At 45.1% G+C, this 16,439-nt stretch overlaps 1 protein-coding gene across 8 annotated transcripts in view; it reads right to left on the bottom strand.

Annotated features, from left to right (window-relative positions):
- Positions 1-16,439, bottom strand: part of stau2 (staufen double-stranded RNA binding protein 2) — a 545,941-nt gene that overhangs the window by 467,094 nt on the left and 62,408 nt on the right. Inside the window, exon 2 of one of the 8 annotated variants that reach the window (XM_068032034.1) lies at positions 3,981-4,088. The exons of the other annotated variants lie outside the window; for them this stretch is intronic. The gene's annotated coding sequence lies outside the window, so the exon portion shown is untranslated. The remainder of the gene's footprint in view (positions 1-3,980; positions 4,089-16,439) is intronic. 8 annotated transcript variants of the gene reach the window in all.

A 16,439-nucleotide genomic window follows, 5' to 3' on the forward strand; every position in this document is an offset into this window, starting at 1 on the left:
AATCTGAAATAAAAACAGAAAACTTATTGTTCAGATGCAAGATCATCGACCTGAAACATTACATCTGTTTCTCTCTCCACAGATGCTGCCTGACCTGCTAAGTATTTTCAGAACTTTCTGCTTTTATTTGTAATTGATATAACCTGGTTATGTCTCATGAAAAATGGCACATGCAAGATAGAGTACTGTTCTAGAAATCAAAATAATCTGCAACAATCATTGGCTCTAATGCTTCATTAATGTTTGCAGCAAACTCAGAGGCCAGAATTTACAGAGGCAGGACATCTACCGTTATGAAAACAGAAAGTGCTGGAAAAACGCAGCAGGCCTGGCAGCAGCTGTGGAGAGAGAAGCAGAGTTAATGTTTCAGGTCAGTGACCTTTCATCAGAACTAGCAAAGATTAGAAATGTAATAGGTTTTACACAAGTAAAGTGAGGGTGCAGGGGGAAAGAGAACAAAGGGGAAGATGTGTGATAGGACAGAGGGCCAGAGAGATTAACTGACAAGGTCATGGGACAAAGGCAAAGAGAGTGTGATAATGGTGTGATGAAAGACAAAGCATTAGTGCAGAGGGAATGCTAATGACAGAATAACGAGGAGCCCTAGCCAAAAGTACAAACATGAAAAAAAACAGATGGTAAAAAAAGATGGAACAAAATAAAATGAAACTAAAATTTTAAAAAGGGCCAGTTATGTTCTAAAATTATTGAACTCAATGTTCAGTCTGGTAGGCCGTAGCATGCCTAATCGGAAAATAAGGTGCTGTTCCTCCAGCTTGCGTGATGTTCACTGGAACACTGCAGAAGGCCCAGGAGAGAGATTTGGGTATGAGAGCAGGAGGGTGTGTTGAAATCACAAGCGACTGGAAGCTTGGGGTCCTGCTTTCAAACTGAGCGGAGGTGTTCCGCAAAGTGGTCACCCAATCTGCGTTTGGTCTCCCCAGTGTAGAGGAGACCGCATTGTGAGCAGCGAATACAGTATAATATAAATTGAAATAAGTACAAGTAAACTGCTGCTTCAACTGAAAGGAGTGTTTGGGGCCTTGGATGATGAGGAGAGAGGAGGTAAAAGGGCAGGTACTACACCTCCTGCGATTGCTTGGGAAGGTGCCGTGGGAAGGGGATGAGGAGTCGGGGGTAATGGAGGAGTGGACCAGGGTGTCATGAAGGGAACGATCCCTTCGGAATGTTGACGGGGAGGGGAGGCGACGATGCATTTGGTGGTGGCATCACGCTGGAGGTGGCAGAAATGGCAGAGGACAATCCTTTGGATGTGTAGGCTGGTGGGGTGGAAAGTGACGACAAGGGGAACCCTATCGCGGTTCTGGGTGGGAGGGGAAGGGATGAGGGCAGAAGTGCGGGTTATGAGTCGGACACGGTTGAGGGCCCAGTCAACCACAGTTGGGGGGAATCCTCAGTTGAGGAAAAAGAAAGACATATCAGAATCGCTGTTGTGGAAGATTGCATGATCACAGCAGATGTGTCAGAGATGGAGAAATTGGGAGAATGGAATGGAGTCCTTTCAGGAAGCAGGTGTGAGAAAGTGTATTCGATGTAGCTGTGGGAGTCAGTGGGCTTATAATGAAATTAAGGGACAGTCTATCTCCAGAGATGGGAGACAAAGAAGTCGAGGAAGGGAAGGTAAGTGTTGAGGATGGACCATGTAAAGGTGAGAGTAGGGTGGAAATTGGAAGCAATGTTGATAAAGTTTTCCAGTTTGAGACGGGAGCAGGACATGGCACCAATTCAATCATCAATATACTGGAAAAAGAGTGGGGGTGGGGGCCTGAGGAAGGTTCGATATACCCCACAAAAGACAGGCATAACTAGGACCCATGCAGGTATCCATAGCAATATCTTTGATTTGAAGGAAAAGAGTGGAGTTGAAGGAAAAGTTGTTCAATGTGAGAACAAGTTCAACCAGGCGAGGAGGGTGTTGGTGGATGGGGACTGATTGGGCCTCTGTTCATGGAAGAAGCGGACAGCCCTCAGACTGTACTAGTAGGGGATGGAAGTGTAGAGAGATTGGACGTCCATGGTGAAGAGGAGGCGGTTAGGGCCAGGAAACAGGAAATTGTCAAAATGACATAGGGCGTCAGAAGAGTCACGATGTAAGTGGGAAGAGACTGGACCAGCGGAGAAAAGATAGAGTCAAGATAGGAAGAAAGAAGTTCAGTGAGGCAGGAACAGGCTGAAATGATGGGTCCACCAGGACAGTCCTGTTTGTGGATTTTAGGAAGGAGGTATAAGCGGGCTGTCCGGGGTAGTGGGACTATGAGGTTGGAAGCTGTAGAGGCGAGATCTCCGGAGGAGATGAGGTTAGTGACAGTCCTGTGGACAGTAACTTGATGTTCGGTAGTGGGGTCATGGTCCAGGGGGAGGTAGGAAGAAGTGTCTGAGAGTTGGCACTCAGCTTCTGCAAGGTAGAGGTCGGTACGACAGACAACAACAGCACCACCCTTGTCTGCAGGTTTGATCACAATGTCGGTGCCATTTCCTGCTCCTGCCCTGAACTTGAAAACTTTATCAACTTTGCTTCCAATTTCCATCCTGCTCTCACCTTCCCTTCCTCGACCTCTCTGTCTCCATCTCTGGGGATAGACAGTCCACTAATATTCATTATAAGCCCACCGACTCCCACAGTTACCTCGAATACACATCCTCACACCCTGCTTCCTGTAAGGACTCCATTCCATTCTCCCAATTTCTTTGTCTCCGACCCATCTGCTCTGATCATGCAATCTTCCACAACAGCACTTCGGATAAGTCTTCCTTTTTCCTCAACCGAGGATCAACCGAGGATCCCCCTCCCCCTCCTCCCCCCCACTTTGGTTGACAGGGCCCTCAACCATGTCCAACCCATTTCCCGCATTTCTGCCCTCACCCCTTCCTCTCCCTCCCAGAACCACGACAGGGTTCCCCCTTGTCCCCACTTTCCATCCCACCAGCCTACACATCCAAAGGATCATCCTCCGCCATTTCTGCCACCTCTAGCGTGATGCCACCACCAAACGCATCTTCCCCTCCCCTCCCCTGTCAGCATTCCGAAGGGATCGTTCCCTCCGCGACACCCTGGTCCACTCCTCCGTTATCCCTGACACCTCGTCCCCTTCCCACGGCACCTTCCCAAGCAATCACAGGAGGTGTAATACCTGCCCATTTACCTCCTCTCTCCTCACTAAACAAGGCCCGAAACACTCCTTTCAGGTGAAGCAGCGATTTACTTGTCCTTCTTTCAATTTATTATACTGTATTCGCTGCTCACAATGCAGTCTCCTCTACATGGGGGAGACCAAACGCAGATTGGGTGACTGCTTTGTGGAACACCTCCACTCAGTCCAAAAACAGGACCCTGAGCTTCCGGTCGCTTGCCATTTCAATACACCTCCCTGCTCTCATGCCCAAATCTCTGTCCTGGGCCTCCTGCAATGTTCCAGTGAACATCACGCAAGCTCGAGAAACAGAACCTTATTTTCCAATTAGGCACACTACAGACTACCAGACTGAACATTGAGTTCAATAATTTCAGTGCATGACTGGCCCTTTTTTAGTTTTATTTCATTTTATTCTGTTCCATCTTTTTTTACCATGTGCCTGCCTACTGTTTTTTTCATGTTTGTGCTTTTGGCTAGGGCTGCTCATTATTCTGTCATTAGCACTCCCTATGCACTATTGCTTTGGCCTTCATCAGAACAGTAGCACACTCTCTTTCCCTTTGTCCCATGACCTTGTCAGTTAATCTCTCCGGTCCTCTGCCCTATCACACATCTTCCCTTTTGTTCTCTTTCCTCCCACCCCCATTTTACTTGTGTAAAACCTCTTACATTTCTAACCTTTGCCAGTTCTGATGACAGTTCACTGACTTGAAATGTTAACTCTGCTTCTCTTTCCATAGCTGCTGCCAGAGTTTTTCCACTACTTTCTGTTTTTATTTCTGAATTCCAGCATCCGCAGTATTTTGCTTTTATTTTAGCATCTACCATTAGTTAGATTTCTCCTTGCATGTTCATGTTTTTACATTTTTGCATGGCACGTTGCTGGAAGTGTGAGCTGATAACATCGCACAAGAGAAAGTGGACATCTGGGGCCTGAGTGAATAGAGCAAGCAACTGCATATCATGAAGGAATGTGAAATTAACAGCACAATAATGGAAATGAAGTACAAGTTAGAATGGGTGAATACATTGTCAAATCAGGTACAGGAAGAGAAAGAAGAAAGACTGGATTAATATTTTAACATTTTAAAATCTCCAATTAAAAATATGTTACAACCAGGTGAGAAAGGTGTCTAGGGGTCCCTTTTAGCCTTCACCTGGTCTTATTGTAACAGGATTTATGTTTTAAACACACTCTGTTTTGAGCTCCCTCTTGGTGAATCCTTGTTCACCGCTTTCCAATTATAAGGCAAATAAATGAGCAAACAAGCTTTCTTAGGTTTAAAGAAGAAAAGTGAAATTTATTAAAAACTTAAACTCTAATTTGGTTAACGCCTACGGATACCCGCCGCACTCCACCCTAGCACGCGATACGCACATACAAATAGAGACAGAAAACAGAAGAAAAGATAAAGTAGAACAGTTTGAGGCAATATCTTGTTACTGTGCTTCGAGTTCACTGTATAATCCTTTTGTAGGTTGCTCTTGCTTTTCGTTAGGGCCCAGTATTCTTCTTAAACCTTGTTCATTGTAGCAGACTTTTCTCTCTTGGGATTCATGTGTCTTCAATGGATCTTCAGTTCCGTGAGAAAGAGATGAGAACAGACAGGAGAGACATGTTCTCTGTCCAGGAGCAAAGAGCTTTCTCAGTTCAAATTCTCTGTGGCAAGTTCATTTTAAAAAACTACAACAGTTAGCTAGTCATGTGACTAAACTGATCTGACCACGTCTGTTTGTGTATTCGGCCATCTTAGCAGTTAACCTGGAATTCTAGCCTCTCTACCTTCGACGTCTGGTAATCAAAAGTCCATTGTGGATTAAACTGGAGCAGAGAGTGGCCCCTTTGTCCGTTCCAAGTACTGTCTGTTACTATGCAAAAAAAAGTCTGTACAGCGAGGGGCCTGGCAATTCTTTGTGATGGGCCCTCTTTTCTTCCCAGCAGCAATTTCAAGTTTTAATGTTCATGTGGCGAAATAATGTGTGCCTCACTCTTGGCAGGTGGGGGCTTGCATGACAAATAGAAGGAATGTGACGCCACACTTACAAGAGTTAATTTTCAGTAAGATGCTGACTGGCAATAATTAACACTTATCATGTTATTAAAAGGGTACTTAGGACTTGAAATGAAATGACAACTTTCTGTGGCAAGTTTAGTTCATTTCTAGTGTGCAAGTACAGCAATTTCAGGTCGTTCAACGTATTTCAATGGTGAGACAAACGGCGGGATGCCATTTTCACAAAGCCAAAGGTGGAGTGGTGCATCTGGGATAGCAACCTTTGGATTTCCCTGCATCTGATCTTGTCGGATGTTGCTGTAGCCTTTGGGTATAAATAACAGTGAGTGCCATTAGCCTCGCCACTACTTTGACAGCAAATTATGGACCAATGTAAGTAGAGGACCATGACATTATCAGAGGTATAAGTTGTTTCAGCTATGCCAAACAATGATTTTAAAATAGTGGGACATGAGCAAGCTGTGTATGGTCAAAGGTATTAAAGTTGATCTGACTGCTGTAGAAACTGTTGCAATATAAACTGAACTTGCTTAACTACAAAAGTGGGAGCAGGCACTAAAACAGCACTTCTCCAAGCGGCCATTAATATATAGCAAAATACAGTACATAGTCTGATTTCAGACAAACGCTTGATTGTTCAGACAATTTCAGATGCCTACTGGACATCACCACATTCCTATCAATCTATGGTAGCATAGTGGTAAAGTTACTGGACTAGTAACCAGATGTCCAGAATAATGCTTCGGAGATACAAATTCAAATCCCACCATGGCAGCTGGTGGAATTTAAATTCAATTAATTCATAAAAATCTGGAATTTTAAAAAAAGCTAATGTATGTAATGGTGACCATGAAACTACTGTTTTGTCGTAAAAACCCATCTGGTTCAATAAAGGAAAATCTGCTGTCCTTACCCGGTCTGGCCTTCATGTTAATCCAGACCTACAGCAATATGGTTGACTCTTCACTGCCTTCTGAAATGGCCCAGGCAGCCACTCAGTTGTATCAAACCGCTGCAGAAAAGTGACTTTATAGCACTGTGGGTGTAACTGCACCACATGGACTGCAGCGGTTCAAGAAGGCGACTCACCATCACCTTCTCAAGGGCAATTAGGGATGGACAACAAATGCTGGCCTTGCCAGTGATGCTCACATCCCATGAACAAATAAATTTTTTTTAAAACTTGGTCAAACTTCCAATTACCACATTAAATCCCAACATTCAAACCCCAGGGAAGTATAATAAGCCTTCAAAGCCTTTTACCTAGCGACAATATCATTATGATCTTCAAATGTGCCTACAGCTTAGTAAAATCCTAGCAAACGTAACATTTGGTTTTAAATTCACATGGACTCTTGAGTCCCACTCATAAATTTGTTCATTATTCTTAAAAGCAGAGAACCGAACCTCAAGAAATACAAATCGCTCAGGCTGAGCTCTACACAAATTAGGGCTCGAGATTACTAAATCACACTCATTAACCAGAAACAATATAGAAATTAGCCAATGCCCAATCAAATTTAAACATCTAATTTTCTGATATAAACAGAAAATGCTGGAAATACAGGCAAGGCAGTATCTGGGGAGAAACAGAGTTAACATTTGAACTCAATAACCTTTCATCGGAGCTGAAAAAAGTTACAGATGCAACATGTTTTCAGTTTCAGTTTCATTTTCTGGGTCAAATTGTTCCATGAGTTAAACAATTTGTAACTGCCATATAATACCTGAATTTTTTGAACAATTGATCAAAAATAGCAACAAATAGTGGGCATTTGAAATTTGTGTGTACAGTAAATATGTGTTGCTTACTAACACTAAGCATGCTCAGATAAAGTAGCGGAGGTCAGATAATATAAGCTCGAGGAAGGAGTGTTCACACTAAATTCACACTTCTACCCTCTGATTAGGGGAATGATGTTCTGAGAAGGGAGGGGGACAGAGTATGCAGCAGAGTATCCCAGCGATAAGTACTCTGGTCCCTACTATTCCTAATCTTCCTAATTCCTTAATAAGCTGGATTCAGAAAACCAATTTAAACTGATCAAATTTGCCTGTACTAAACTGGAGCCAAGTATGATGAAAACTGAGTTCGAGCCAACGAGCTCCAAAAAGACACAGGAGGTCCAATTTGCAAAATGGGCAAATCAGCGACGGATGAAATTCCGACAAGTGCAAGGAACTACATTGATGTCCAATCACTGGAACGGCAATGAACAAAATGCTAAATTATTTTTTTTAATTCATTCAGGGTTTTGGGTCTGGCAAAGCCAGCATTATTGCCATTCCCTATACAACTGAGTGCTTGCTAGTCCATTTCAGAGGGAAGTTAAGAGTCAACCACATTGCTGCAGATCTGGACTCACATTTAAGCCAGTCCAGGTAAGGATGGCTTGTTTCCTTCCCTAAAAGATATTAGTGAATCAGATTTTTTTTAAATGACAATGCAATAGTTTCATGGTCTCCATTAATGATACTAGCTTTTTATTCCAGATTTATTTAATTAACTGAATTTAAATCCTCCAGATGCCATGGTGGGGTTTGAAATCTCATATTCAGATAATTAATCCAGGCCTCTGGATTACTAGTCCAGGAGCATAACACTATGTTACCATACACCCTATAACAGTTGGAGTATTCAGAAAGAAAATATCCGTGCTAAACCTGTTCAATACCCTGGTCAGAACATGCCTCAAGTACTGTATTAATTCTTAGGGGTCATTTTAACTTTCACCAATGGTTCCAAAGGAAAGAAAATTCAGGCATGGTGTATAATGGGCGTCAAATCCAATATTTCCATTTTTTTACAATCACCAAAATGTAAAATTACCCCCTCAGTTATTAAGACATATGGGAAATGTTCAACCATTGGAAATAGTGCAGAGAAGAACCACTAGGCAGTCTTATCAAAAGACTAAGTGATAAAAAAAATTTGAGAAAAGGAGGTTCTTTAACCTCATATTGAGGCAACCAACAGGAACCATATGAAATACACAAGATATTAAATAATGTAGATAAGATAAACCCAGAAAATAATTTCAAGATAATCCATGACATCAGAACAAGCAGACAAAGGCTAAATATGGAACAAATGCCAGTCAGTAGTCCAAGGTACTGCTGATTATTGACCAACTATTCTGGATTGCTAATGAAATATAGAAGGGTAGGTCTGTCACTGGGAGTTGGAATTCTTTCCTTTTACTTCAGATCACCCTGCATGGCAATGTCCGATGTCACCCAACAGGTAAAGCTCACAGGACAAGGAGTCGGAAGCCTGCCATTGTTCTATATGGCTAAGCTGCATGTATTTAGCTGGTTAACCTATGACCATATGTCTTCATATACTTCACAGTCCCTAAGCTTCATCTCTGACAACATGTGCATAAGTTCCCTGGATCTGGGTAAGTCCCCTCTCCACATTAGTCAAACAGAAATTCTACAGCTTCAGTAGCTCATTTGGAGACTCTTCAATGCAGTGATTAGTTTTCAAGATTGTCAAACGGCTGAACAAAATAAAAAGTATGAAAAATGTCTTCCTGCAGTGTACTACTGCATAAATCTCTTTGTAATTTAATAGAAGAACTAGTTGCCATGTGAGCCGCATGGAAGATGGCAAGATCCCCAAAGACACATTGTACAGCAAGCTCGCCACTGGTATCAGACCCACCGGCCGTCCATGTCTCCGCTTTAAAGACGTCTGCAAACGCGACATGAAATCCTGTGACATTGATCACAAGTCGTGGGAGTCAGTTGCCAGCGTCCGCCAGAGCTGGTGGGCAGCCATAAAGGCGGGGCTAAAGTGTGGCGAGTCGAAGAGACTTAGTAGTTGGCAGGAAAAAAGACAGAGGCGCAAGGGGAGAGCCAACTGTGTAACAGCCCCGACAAACAAATTTTTCTGCAGCACCTGTGGAAGAGCCTGTCACTCTAGAATTGGCCTTTATAGCCACTCCAGGCGCTGCTTCACAAACCACTGACCACCTCCAGGCGCTTACCCATTGTCTCTTGAGATAAGGAGGCCAAAGAAGAGTTGTCATAGAGTTTTCATAAAGGAAAGGACTTGCATTAACAGAGCCCTTCATGTCCCCAGGATGTCCCAAAGCAATTTACAGCCAATGAAGTAGTTTTGAATTGTAGTCACTGTTGTAATGTAAGGAAAGTCAGAAGCCAATTTACACAAGCAATGAGAAAAATGACTAGATAGTCTGCATAGAAACATGTGGCTGGATTTTACCAACCCTTTAGGGACGGGCTGGGAGGCGGGGGAGCCCTTAACATTGCACAGGAAGGCAGGGGGTGGTGTGCCCATCGTCTTCCCACTACCATGCCATCTTGCTATGGTGAGGAAGATGGCAGATGGCCCTCCTGCCCAGAGGCTAATTGAGCCACTTAAGTGGCCAATTAATGGTCTCTTCCCACTGCCACTGGCATTTTACCAGTGGCGGGGGGGGACCTCCTCCACCTGGGGAGACTCTTCAATGCAGTGAAGAGTGGCGGCCTCCCAGTGTGCTCGGGGTGGGCCCTTCCTACTCGGGCACTCTTTGGCCCATGGAGGGCTCCCCTGGAGACAATGGTGTCACCTGCCCTCACCAACACCGTCCCCCACCTGCCAGAGCCTGCCTGAGTGGCCCCGGCACCCCCCCAGACCCCACTTACCTGGTTGTGAGGATGTCGTCCATGCATTGCGTCCTGTTCTTCCACGCGCAGTCCCAACAATGGTCATCACTCCCAGTGACGCTGCTGAGCTGCTGGCCCCTCGGACTGACCAACAGCTCCTGGGGGCGGTTGGCCATCCTTAATAGGGACGTCCACCCCCTGCAGCAGCCAATTAATTGGCCACCACCAGCAAGTTGCGGTCCCAGGTCCTGCAGGTCACCGAAGTGGCGTCACCTCACATTTTCGGGTCTGTCGGCAGCACGCCTGCCATGATGACTAAATCCAGCCCATAGGTACAGGAGTAGGCTATTCAGCCCTCAAGCCTACTCCCTTCAATTAGATCATACGTGATCTATACTTCGACTCTATTTATTATACCTTTACCCAACAAAAAAAGAGGCCATTCAGTCCATTGTGTCTTGCCAACTGTTTGAAAGCTTTACCAATGTGTCCCACTCCCCTGCTCTTTCCCAACGGCCTGCAAGTTTTTCCTTTTCAAGTATCTGTTCAATTCCTTTTGAAAGTTCCTATTGAATCTACCCTTTCAGGTAGTGCACACCAGATTATAACAACCCTGCATAAAAATTGTTCTCAACTTCCTCCTAGCTCTTCTGTCAATTACCTTAAATTTGTGTCTTCTGGTTATCAACCTTACTGCCAGTGGAAAGAAATTCTCCCGATCTAATCTATCAAAAACTTGCATAATTTTGAACACCTCTATTAAATGTCCCCTTTAAATCTGCTCCAAGGAGAACAATCCCAGCAGTGGTTAGCACCGCAGCCTCACAGCTCCAGCGACCCGGGTTCAATTCCGGGTACTGCCTGTGTGGAGTTTGCAAGTTCTCCCTGTGTCTGCGTGGGTTTCCTCCGGGTGCTCTGGTTTCCTCCCACATGCCAAAGACTTGCTGGTTGATAGGTAAATTGGCCATTAGCAATTGCCCCTAGTATAGGTAGATGGTAGGGAAATATAGGGACAGGTGGGGATGTGGTAGGAATATGGGATTAGTGTTCTTCTTCTTTTGGGCCTCCTTATCTCGAGAGACAATGGATACGCGCCTGGAGGTGGTCAGTGGTTTGTGAAGCAGCGCCTGGAGTGGCTATAAAGGCCAATTCTGGAGTGACAGGCTCTTCCACAGGTGCTGCAGAGAAATTTGTTTGTTGGGGCTGTTGCACAGTTGGCTCTCCCCTTGCGCCTCTGTCTTTTTTCCTGCCAACTACTAAGTCTCTTCGACTCGCCACAATTTAGCCCTGTCTTTATGGCTGCCCGCCAGCTCTGGCGAATGCTGGCAACTGACTCCCACGACTTGTGATCAATGTCACACGATTTCATGTCGCGTTTGCAGATGGGTGGTTGATGGTCGGCACAGACTCGGTGGGCCGAAGGGCCTGTTTCAGTGCTGTATCTCTAAATTAAACTAAACTAAACTTCTCTAGTTTCGCCACATAACTGATGTCCCTCATCCCTGGTATCATTCTAGTAAATTGCCTCTGTACCTTCTCCAAGGCCTTGACATCCTTCCTAGTACAGTGCATATTCTTTCTGTCTGTAAAGAACAGGGCCCTGGTATTAATATGTAGCTTCCAGTACGTGCAAATGCGCCACATTGCGAGCCCTACTGACAATCTTAAATTGGCTGTCAGCGTAATTCTTAGCACACTGAGGATTATTTAGCAAGTGTTGTCCAATCGTGGAATCACATCTAATGTTGGACACTGTGTTTTGAGTTTTGCAAGCACGGGCTGGTTGGGTACAGCCTGTACCTTGCCCATTGGGAACAGCGGAAGGGACATGTTTGATATGATCCGCCAGTCTTTGGGACGTACAGCCTATATACCTAGCATCACACTGGCATTGAAATTCATATATCACATTACTCATTTGTGTGATAGGCAGGATGTCTTTTTGGCTTGATGGCGAACACCACACGTGTTGATACCGCATAGTAACAGCGTGAAACAACTAGCTTCACCTGTTGCTCAAATTGATCAGATCATTTCTCGCTGTATATCGCGCAGACTTATGAACAGGCCTAAGGCTGACATTTTCGGCCCTGAACAGTGCCCAATCTACCTCAAATTACCCTGGAAGGGTAATGTATCTCACATCCCAGGAACAAATTTAAAAAAAGTCTTCTTAAATCTTGAAAATGAAGGCAGATATTTTCTCCAGAAAAAAACGGTCATATTTGAGTTATGACGATCTGAAATGTACTGCCTGAAAAGGGTGGTAGAAGCAGATGTCATAGTAACTTTCAAAGGGCACTGGATATATACATTGAAAAGGAAAAAATTGCAGAACTATGGGGAAGAAGCAGGAGTGTGGGACTATTTGGGAAGCTCTTTATAAAGCCAGCATAAGCACAGGCAGAGGCACAATGGACTAAATGATCTCCTTTTGTGCTGGATGATTCTATGATATGTGCCCAGTGTGCTGGGTGCAACACACAGTACATTAGCAAGTGCATCCGTGCATAACGGTGCAGGTAATTATGATGATTGATGTCATACACTATTATCTATCAATTACAATCGGCCCAGAATTTTCTGCAGATTTGCGCCAGTGCAGTCATAGGACCTGTCTTACACTGCATAAGTGCCAATATATTATGGCATAACCACCTTTTGCTATTACTCATGCAGCGCTGTAATTTCCTGGGACTTTTGCGCCACTCTGTTGTTACTCTCATCAAAAAAATGAGAAGTTAATCATAGTTCCGCCACAATTAAAATCAACGTTGACAGGGCATTTCCTAAATTAACACTGCTTTTATCATTGCTGCCACTTAGACTTTAAAGTAATGGTGCTAGTGTGACTTTGGTGACCTAACAGTGGCTGACTTCTGGCTCCTATCAGTTAGAAAAAATGCAAAGCTGATTTTAGTATAGCTCTGATTGGAAGCACCAATTTTTCAAATGGAGAGAAGCTTATAAAAAATTGACATGTTATAGCGTAAGCTGCTGTATAATTTTTTTATTCATTCAGCATTTATTACCCATCCCTAACTGCCCTTGAGAAAATGGTGGTGAGCTGTTTCTTGAACCACTGCAGTCCTTGCGGTGTAGGTACACCAACAGTGCTGTTAGGAAGGGATCTCCAGGATGTTGACCCAGTGACAGTGCAGGAAAGGCAATATATTTCCAAGTCAGGATGGTGTGTGGCTTGGAGGGGAACTTGCAGGTGGCGGTCTTCCCATGCATCTGCTGCTCTTGTCCTTCTAGGTGGTAGAGGTCGCAGGTCTGGAAGGTGCTGTCGAAGGAGTCTTGGTGAGTTGTTGCAGTGAATCTTGTAGATGGTTCACACTGCTGTCACTGTGCATTGTAGATGAAGGAAATGAATGTTTAAGATGTTGGATGGGGTGCCAATCGAGTGGGCTGCTTTGCCCTGGATGATGTCAAGCTTCTTGAATATTGTTGGAGCTGCACCCATCCAGGCAAGCGGACAGTATTCCATCACACTCCTGACTTGTGCCTTGTAGATGGTGGACAGGCTTTGGGGAGTCAGGAGGTGAGTTACTCGCCGCAGGATTCCTAGCCTCTGACCTGCTGTTGTAGCCACTGCATTTATATGACTTCTCCAGTTCAGTTTCTGGTCAATGGTAACCCCCAGGATGTTGATAATGGGGGATTCAGCAATAGTAATGCCATTGAATGTCAAGGGGAGATGGCTGGATTCTCTCTTTGAGATTTTCATTGCCTGGCACTTATGTGGCGCGAATGTTACTTGCCACTTATCAGCCCAAGGCTGGATACTGTCCAGATCTTGCTGCATTTCTACACAGACTGCTTCAGTATCTGAGGAGTCGTGAATGGTGCTGAACATTGTGCAATCATCAGCGAACATCCCCACTTCTGACCTTATGATTGAAGGAAGGTCATTGCTGAAGCAGCTGGAGATGGTTGGGCCTAGGACACTACCCTGAGGAACTCCTGCAGTGATGTCCTGGAGCTGAGATGATTGACCTCGAACAAACACAACCATCTTCCTTTGCTCTAGGTACGACTTCAACCAGCTGAGAGATCCCCCCCCCCCGCCACTCCCCCCCGATTCCCGTTGACTCCAGTTTTTCTAGGGCTCCTTCATGTGATACTCAGTCAAATGCCACCTTGATGTCAAGGGCAGTCACTCTCACCTTACCTCTTTTATCCATGTTTGGACCAAGGCTGTAATGAGGTCAGGAGCTGAGTGTCCCTGGCAGAACTCAAACTGAGCATCACTGAGCAGGTTAGTGCTAAGCAAGTGCCGCTTGATAGCACTGTCGACGAAACCTTCCATCACTTTACAAATGATTTGAGAGTAGACTGATGGGGCAGTAATTGGCCAGGTTGGACTTGTCCTGCTTTTTGTGTTCAGGACATACCTGGGCAAGTTTCCACATTGCCGGGTAGATGCCAGTGTTGTAGCTTGTCTGGAACAGCTTGGCTGGGGGCGCAGCATGTTCTGGAGGACAGGTGTTCAGTACTATTGCCGGAATGTTGTCAGGGCCCATAGCCTTTGCATTATCCAGTGCCTTCAGTCATTTCCTGATATTAAGCGGAGTGAATTGAATTGGCTGAAGTCTGGCATCTGTAATGCTGGGGACTTCAGAAAGAGGCCGAGATGCATCATCAACTCGGCACTTCTGGCTGAATATTGCTGCAAATGCCTCAGCCTTATCTTATGCCCTGATGTGCTGGGCTCCTCCATCATTGAGGATGGGGATATTTGTGGAGCCATCTCCTCCAGTTAGTTGTTTAATTGTCCACCACTATTCACATTTGAATGTGGCATGACTGCAGAGCTTAGATCTGATCCGTTGGTTATGGGATCGCTTAAGCTCTGTATATCGCATGCGCTTATGCAGTTTGGCATGCAAGCAGTCCTGCGTTGTCGCTTCACCAGGTTGAAGCCTTATTTTGAGGTATGCCTGGTGTTGTTCCTGGCATGCCCTCCTGCGCTCTTCATTGAACCATGGTTGGCCCCCCGGCTTGATGGCAATGGTAGAGTAGGGGATATGCCGGGCCATGAGGTTACAGATTGTGGTTGAGTACAATTCTGCTGCTGCTGATGGCCTACAGTGCCTCATGGATGCCCAGTTTTGCACTGCTAGATCTGTTCGAAATCTATCCCATTTAGCACGGTGGTAGTGCCACACAACACAATGGAGGGTATCCTCGATGTGAAGACAGGACTTTGTCGCCCCAAGGACTGTGCGGTGGTCACTCCTACCAATACTGTCATAGACAGATGCATCTGCAGCAGGCAGATTGGTGAGGACGAGGTCAAGTACGTTGTTCCCTCTTGTTAGTTTCCTCATCACCTGTCCCAGACCCAGTCTAGCCCCTATGTCCTTTAGGACTCAGCCAGCTCAGTCAGTAATGGTGCTACCGAGCCACTCTTGGTGAAGGACATTGAAGACCCCACCCAGAATACATTCTGTGCCCTTGCCAACCTCAGTGCTTCCTCCAAGTGCTGGTCAACATGGAGAAGTACTAATTCATCAGCTGAGGGGGGCGGTGGGGGGGGGGAGTAGGTGGTAATCAGCAGAAGGTTTCCCTGCCCCTGTTTGACCTGATGCCATGAGACTTCATGGGGTCCTGGGGCAGCTCCCTCCCAACTATATACCACTGTGCCGTCACCTGGGATGGTGATGGCAGTGTGTGGGACATTGTCTGTAAGGTATGATTCGGTGAGTATGATTATGTCAGGCTGTTGCTTGACTAGTCTGTGGGGCAGCTCTCCCAATTTTGACACAAGCTCCCAGATGTTAGTAAGGAGAACTTTATAGGGTCGACAGGGCTGGGTTTGCCGTTGTCGTTTCTGATGCCTAGGTCGATGCTGGGTGGTCCATCCGGTTTCATTTCGTATTGACTTTGTAGCGGTTAGATACAACTAAGTGGCTTGCTGGGCCATTTCGGAGGGCATGTAAGAGTCAACCACATTGCTATGGGTCCGGAGTCATATCTCAGCCGGACCCAGTAAGGACAGCAGATTTCCTTCCCTAAAGGATATTAGTGAACCAGATGGGTTTTTACAACTATCGACAATGGTTTTATGGCCATCATTAGACTAGATTTTTTTTAAATTGAAGATTTTATTAATTAAATTCAAATTCCACCTTGTGCCATGGTGGATTTCAAACCCATGTCCCCAGAACAATACTGTTACTAATCCAGTGACAATATAACTATGCCACCGCCTCCCCGATACAATTAATACTATAATTGGGCCAACCTTCGCCTAATGTTATCTGCCACCCAGCCTTGATATCATACTTTTCTCTAGTTTCTATCCCATCTCCTGATTTACTCTGTCTGAGTTCATCTTGTTCATGTGACCCACCTCAGGCTACCTCGACCCTACTTCCAAAGTGTTAACCACCCAACTTCACTTCTTGTCCCCCATATTAGTTGGTGTTAACAGTTCCCTCTCTTCAGTTACTGTCTCTCTCCCCTGCAAATCTGCCGCAATCATTCCTCACTTCAAAAAAACCCAGCCCTAATCCCTCTGTTCTTTCAAAGTATCATCGCATCAACCTCCCGTTCTTCTCCAACATGCAAATGAAAAGTAAAAATGAAAAGTAAAAACTTCAGCATAATTACAATCTCGACAGATTGCTAACATAGAATGTTGATGGTG

Source organism: Heterodontus francisci, chromosome 5, assembly GCF_036365525.1.
Source record: "Heterodontus francisci isolate sHetFra1 chromosome 5, sHetFra1.hap1, whole genome shotgun sequence".
Classification (NCBI taxonomy): domain Eukaryota; kingdom Metazoa; phylum Chordata; class Chondrichthyes; order Heterodontiformes; family Heterodontidae; genus Heterodontus; species Heterodontus francisci.